The sequence below is a fragment of the Pelophylax lessonae genome (assembly GCF_965119305.1).
Source record: "Pelophylax lessonae genome assembly, chromosome: 3".
In the NCBI taxonomy this organism is placed as follows: domain Eukaryota; kingdom Metazoa; phylum Chordata; class Amphibia; order Anura; family Ranidae; genus Pelophylax; species Pelophylax lessonae.
The window spans coordinates 442,169,762-442,176,890 of record NC_138770.1 but is presented as its reverse complement, the minus strand read 5'-3'; positions in this window follow the sequence as shown (position 1 = coordinate 442,176,890).

Sequence of the window (7,129 nt, the reverse complement as noted above, 5' to 3'; positions counted from 1 at the left end):
TCCATTATTTTAATAAACTTTTTAAGGATAATGCACTAGGCCGGTGCGCCCTTGTGTTTGTTTGTTTGTCGTTTTTAGTGGTCCCAGACTAACCTGGTCTTGAAAGGGGCTGCAAGGCCGAAGCTTTCCAGAATTGCCGTGTCAATAGTTCTCAAACATCTGCAAGTTTGTAGCCAAGATGGATAGAGGATTGCACCACTCAGAGTGCAGGGGACAGGTGCATTGCACCAAAGTTGTAGTTGTTTGCCTATGTATAGCTGTCCCTGTTTGTCAATGACTGCAGCTGCTGATGAGCCTAGTCTGACAGCAGAGGAGACCCATCATCCACCTCGCTTGTGTGGATGGAGAAACCTATTAGTTTCGTTTTTTTTTTTTATTTCGTTTCGATCAACCCACTGGCTATCAAAAATAAAAAGTACTCTGTAGCCAGCTGTAGTATCAATCCGATGTGTCCCTTGTGCTGCGAGCTTCAGTGTAGCAGAGGTTAAAAGACCTGAGGAGCTGACATATTCACTCATCAAGAGTATGCCCTCTATACCACTTCCCCAGTAGCACAAGGGACACATAGGATTGATAGTAAGTAATGTCCCTTGTGCTGATTTATTTATTTATTTATTTATTCAATTTTTGATTTAACTTAGGCTTTAAAACTAAGAGACCACCTTTACAAGCTGATAGAGAAACTGCACATCATGCTGGCATTTCGGTGTGCATGTGTACATCCTTTTACTCATGTGTAATGCCTAAGGCTCCATTCACATCTTGACATTCTGGATTGTGAGCAGAATCGCTGCAATTCTGCCCGCGATCCCAATTCACGGCAAATCGTGGGAAGCCTGTGCGATTCCCGTCCCTTCCAATGGCACCCCAAATGCAGCATGATTTTGCCGCGATTTTCCCCCACAACGAAACGCAGTAAAAAAGTGACGGGAATCGCACGGGCGTCCCACAATTTGCCATGATTCAGGATCGCAGGCAAAATGGCAAGATATGAAGGGAGCCTTATACATACCGGAAAGCAAAGAAGACAAAGTTTCCATGTTTGAAGTGTTTAAGCTGTGTGTGTACTGTAACATATCAGAAATAAGTATGGATTCCGTGCTAGGATATCTAGGGAATATAGAGGCTGCTTCCTACCTGGAATACCCCAAAGGGTATAATAATGTTAAAAAAGGAAAGGTATGGTGGCGCTGCCTAAAAGTAAATATCACATATGCAAAGCAAAAATCTTATGTGCAAAAATATCTGATAACATGACGTGAATAAAGTGTCAAATATGTACAGGTGTGGCCGTACAAAAATATGATCTGTAGAATTAGATAAAGTGCAAGGTGCAAATAAATACAATAAACCTAGTTATACTAGATGATAAGTACAAACTACAGTGCTAAAAATATTTTACCAGATCATAAATTTGTGTCATCCTCCAAAAAAATTATTTTTATATATATATATAGAGTGTAAAAATGCAAGTGAATTAAAATAAATTAATATCATCCAATAGTCCTAATATTGTGCAAAGTGCAAAAATGCGTGCAAAAAATCATTCGTATTTTTTGATGGTGTGAAGATCCCTCTGTGCAAGCTGGTGCAATCGTGCTCCCCCAATTGGACCGCAGTCACCAGATGGAGGTACCCTTACAGGGGTCACAGGTATGTAGCCAGCAAAATAGAGTTGGTCTCCCCCCGACCAGCACAGATAACGTATGTTGTAAGGTAGTTCCAACGTTAGTATAAAGGGTGGATATTCATCATGGCCATGCAGGGAGAAGAGGCTTTCATAGTGTAAATCTGTAAGCATAAAATATTTTCTTAACCACTTAAGCCCCGGAAGATTTTACCCCCCCTTCCTGTCCAGGCCCTATTTTGCGATTCGGCACTGCGTGATTTTAATGGACAATTGCGCGGTCGTGCGGCAGTGTACCCAAATGAAATTGACATCCCTTTTTTTCCCACAAACAGAGCTTTCTTTTGGTGGTATTTGATCACCTGTGCGATTTTTACTTTTTGCGCTATAAACAAAAAAAGAGCGACAATTTTGAAAAAATAACAATATTTTTCACATTTTTTTTATATGAAATTCCCCTAAAAAAATGTAAAAATCAAAATTTTTTAACATTTTAGGCCAATTTGTTTTCTTCTACATATGTTTGGTAAAAACAATTGCAATAAGCGTATTTTCTTTGGTTTGCGCAAAAGTTATTGCCTTTACTAACTAAGGGAAGGATTTTTGTCGTTTTTATTGTTGTTTTTTTTTTTTTTTTTTTTTAACGAGTAATGGCGGCGATCTGTGATTTTTTTTTTTTTTTTTTTTTTTTGCGGGACTGCGACATTGCGGCGGACAGATCGGACCCTTGACAGACATTTTTGACACTTTTGGGGGTACCAGTGACATTACTACAGTAATCAGTGCTATACATATGCACTGTTACTGTAAAAATGACACTGGCAGGGAAGGGGTTAACTTTATTAGAGATGCAGGGGTTAAATGTGTCCCTAGGGGCGTGCTTCTAACTGTAAAGGGGTGTGGCTAGTTATGTAACCACAGAGACATACGATCCTACGTAGCAGGAACGTATGATCTCTGCAGTTAGATCAGGGAGAATGACAGGCGGCTTTGTTTACAATAGCCGCCTGCCTTTCTCCCTCTCAACCGGGAGATCGCGAGTGACCTGCGGACATCGCGTCCACCGGTCACACGCGCGGACATGTCAGGGAACGAGCAGGGGCGGGAGCGCGCCTCCGGCGGTGCGCGTTTGCTCCTAAAGGCTCTCAGACGAGCGACATAGTACTACGTCACTTTGCCTGTACGGGGCTGACCGCCGCAGTAAATAGTCGTGCGGCGGTCGGCAAGTGGTTAAGGGATAATGCACTTACACTAAAATAGAATGGTAACAGCAGTAAAAGACAGTGTTTGGTAGTGTTGTTCCGGTATCTCGAGTCCCGGAACGCAATGCGTCACACCAACCGGAAGTGACGGGGCGGAAGTGACGCAGGGACACTCTACGCATTTCGTCAGAGTGACGTCATTAGGAGCAGAGTGCCTTTATACTAACGTTGGAACTACCTTAAAACATACGTTATCTGTGCTGGTCGGTACCAGAGTGGGGGGGAGACCAACTCTGTTTTGCTGGCTACATACCTGTGACCCCTGTAGGGGTACCTCCATCTAGTGAGTGTGATCCAATTAGGGGAGCACAACTGCACCTGCTTGCACAGAGTAATCTTCACACCATCAAAAATATGAACGATTTTTTGCACTTTGCAAAATTTTGGGACTATTGGATGATATTAATTTATTCTATTCACTTGAATTTTTACACTTATATATATATATATATATATATATATATATTATAATTTTTTGGTGGAAGACACTCATTTATGATCTGTTATATTATTTTTAGCACTGTAGTTTGTATTTTTCATCTGTAATAACTAGGTTTATTGTATTTATTTGCACCTTGCACTTTAATTCTACATATTATATTTTTGTACGGCCACACCTGTACACATTTGACACTTTATTCACATGTCATGTTATCAGATATTTTTGAACATAAGGTTTTTGCTTTGCATATGTGATATAAAAAAGGGGGAATTGGATTGTGGTGAAAAATAGTTATACAGTAGTTGCACATGTAAAGCACCATTCTCCCTGGCTGGACTGTTCTTTTGATTCAGTGTTATCATGTTTAATAGGTATATACTGTATTTGCTCCAGATGCACCTTGACTTGAGAAATGCTTTAGTGCTGGCCTTCTGAGAACATTATTATTATTATTTTTTTTTTATTATTTTTTTTTCTAGTTATTTTGTTTTCTAAATGTAAACCACTTCAAACCTAGCTAGATATCCCCTACTGAAGGCCACGGCCACTGAGAAAACGAAAAATGGTATCAAATACTTACCATAAGTTTCCTTTCCTGACACCAATCCATGGCAGCATAATAGTGATAGAGCTCTGCCTCTCTTCCACTCCCTCAGGATCAGTGAATAGCATAAATAAAGGAGTAGTTAGGCCCCACCCCATTCTTTTTAATTAGCTATATACCGAAACATACAAGGGTGGGTTCGTATGCTGCCATGGATTGGCATCAGGAAAGGAAAATTACGATATATATTTGATGCAATTTTCCTGACGCCAACATGGCAGCATACTAGTGATAAATACCTGGCTGACAGGGTGGGTTCTACTCGTCAAATCAATTTTTTAATTAGAATGGGATAGAAGACTGAATAGCCATTCCTCAGAAGTCCAATGATGACAAGGCACCCGGATCTACCCTGTAAAGCTTGAAAAGGTATGCTGGGATGACCATGATACTTCCCTGCAAATGGATTCCATGGATGCTTTTGAGTGGGGCTGCCCGCGAGGCCACAACCGCTTTGGAAGACTACGCATCCACCGCTGAAGGAGGCTCATGCCCTCGCTCTATATGCACAATCGAGCCTGCTAGAGTCCAGAAGGTAGCCTCTTTTTTCCCTGATGAAGTCCAGCTAGCACAATGAAAGACTTACTACATGATCTGAAAAGAGCAATTGTTGATAGAAACTTATTTCAAATTCTGGAAATGTCCAATTTGTGGGACTTTCCTGTGTGATCCTCTAGAAAGTTAGGCAATGCCCTGATCACTGTGGAGGGCTGTTGCTACCCTTGATACAAGATTATCTACAGGACGCAACTCTGCTCCTGGAAAGAAAACAATATTTCTCTTTCATTCATTGACGGACACAGTTCCTGGTATTCATAACCATTGTTATATTGCCCCCTGCAGGAGTAGGACACTAAGCCGAAAATAATTCTGGCTACACCCATTGGCAGTTCCAGGGGGTATACTCCTCTGCTATAGCTACTCAGTTTTTTTTCTGCCTAGTCAGGAGTAAGGACCTAGTTTCTTGCTGGGATCTTTGGTCCTGGAATTTTTTTTTCCTTTTAGATAGAAATCTTTTCTCCTGGATTTTTCCTGTGAGATCTACAATCAATTGCCGGACTGGGAGACGGGCTGGATAATCTAGATCCAGCAGTCACCCCAGTCTGGCCAGCGAGCGCGTGCAGGTCTTAGCTCTGCCCTAGGTCGGCCGCGACATAGCCCCACTGGACGGAGGCTTGCCTGTGAGTTAAACGCCTCTCGAGGTCGCATACGACCGGGTCTTGGCCCGATTTGCAGCATTCCTTCTGGCCGACAGCCCCCCCATTTTTAAATGGAGAAGGGTTGTGTCTAGAGCAGTGCACGCCTGGTTCCTGGTATGGTGAGTAGTTGTCCCCCCTCTCCCCTTGGAGGGTTTTGGGGTGGACACCTTGCCGAATCCCTCACCTGCCCCCTCCACATATGTTGGGGCTGTTTGGGTGGTCTGGCCACTGTTCCTTGGGTGGGAGCAGGGCGCTTACTAGCGATGGGGGCCAGGGGGTGGCCATGACAATGGAGCCCTGTGGGCGGCAATTTCGGCGGCGGGAGCCCCTCCTCATTCCCTGGTGCTGCCTGATTGCTGCATGTATAGTGCATTATCCTGGTGGCTCCAGACGCTTGTTTCTATGGGTGGGTGTCTGGTGGGGTTCTCTCCCTCTCTGCTGAGGATCGCTTGTGCCTGGCGACCGGATGATCCTGCCAGTGCCTTGGGGGTTGTGCCTTAGCAGTGTTTTACACTTTTTTGGGGTCCCCCTGGTGACTCATGGAGTCTTTGGAGCACATTTCCCTATCTGATCCCCTCTGAAGCTGCGGGGCCCTCCAGGTCCCAACCATCTATCCATGCACTGACAGCAGTCCTGGAGTCTCTTGTCAAAAAAAGTTTAAGAGATCCGCGCTGTGGAATAACTAAAGGCTGCAGCCTACCTCAAAATACAATCCAGTGAATTGTATTCAGTAATGTTTAAAGGGGTTAGTGAGGTAAATGCGGCTGCCTTTCAGTAGGTTTTAAGGGGCACTATATATAAACGTTAATATTCCAACACAGGGTATTCCAAAATACTTATGATCGTATTACCCTTTTCACATCACAATGATTGTAAACAATACAAATAAATAAATATAATAAATATTAAAACGTGCAAATAGTGCAGTAAGGCCTCTTTCACACAGAGCGGACCGTATTGCCATCTGCTCCGGCACTTTTTTTTTTGTTTTACGGACACGGATGACACTTGTGTCATCCGGTCCATATGTCCGCATATCATCCCATCCGTTGGAGGATGATATACGGACATAATGTATGTCAATTGGATTGCGGATGTCAGCGGATGACAACGCTGACATCCGATTTTGCGTCCTTTCCGTTTTTTAAACGGAAGAAAATAGGGTTCTGTTCCGTTCCAAAAAACGGAACAGAACTGAAAGGACGCAAATCGGATGTCAGCAGTTGGTCATCCACTGACATCCGCAATCCCATTGACATGCATTATGTCTGTATATCACCCGCAAACGGATGGGGTGATATACGGACATACGAAACGCCCGTGTGAAAGAGGCCAAAAGTGTTAAATCGTGATGTGGCCAATAAATTAATGATTAATAGATATAGTGCCAATAAATATAAAAATAAAAATGAAGGAATGTAAGGTGCTTAGTGAAAGGTGACAGATGTATAAGTAAATGATAGTATCCCAAATATCTTAGCTTAGGTTAATTTTATATAAATTATATATAAGAGACAAATATATGAGGAACCACAAATTTGGTAAATATAAAGTGACTTGGTGCAGCCTGCCAAACTATTTGCAGGGACCTGCTCTGCAGGGTGGTCAATAAAGTGAACAGGAGTGACTCAAGTTTAATTAAATAAAATTCAGCAATATTAGTCCATCAAAGTCCGTTTTTTATTTAATAAACTCAGAACCTTACAATACTTCAATATATGTGGCTCTTCTTCTTATATATGATCTGGAAAATTGCCACAAACATTTGATGGGATGCTGAGGTTGTATTGATTATATTATACTAAACATATGGGAGAGATGATCCAGTGGAGCCACTGAAGCCACCAGTACCTGGGCCCTGTCTGGCAGAAAGGAACCCTTTGTAACATCACGCTGGTTACCCCCGTAGTGGTATTTAGCTCCGGTGAGAACGGGCAGAATTGAGAGGGGAGCACTAGTTTCCTCACCCGGCACATTCCACCTGGACCCCCCCCC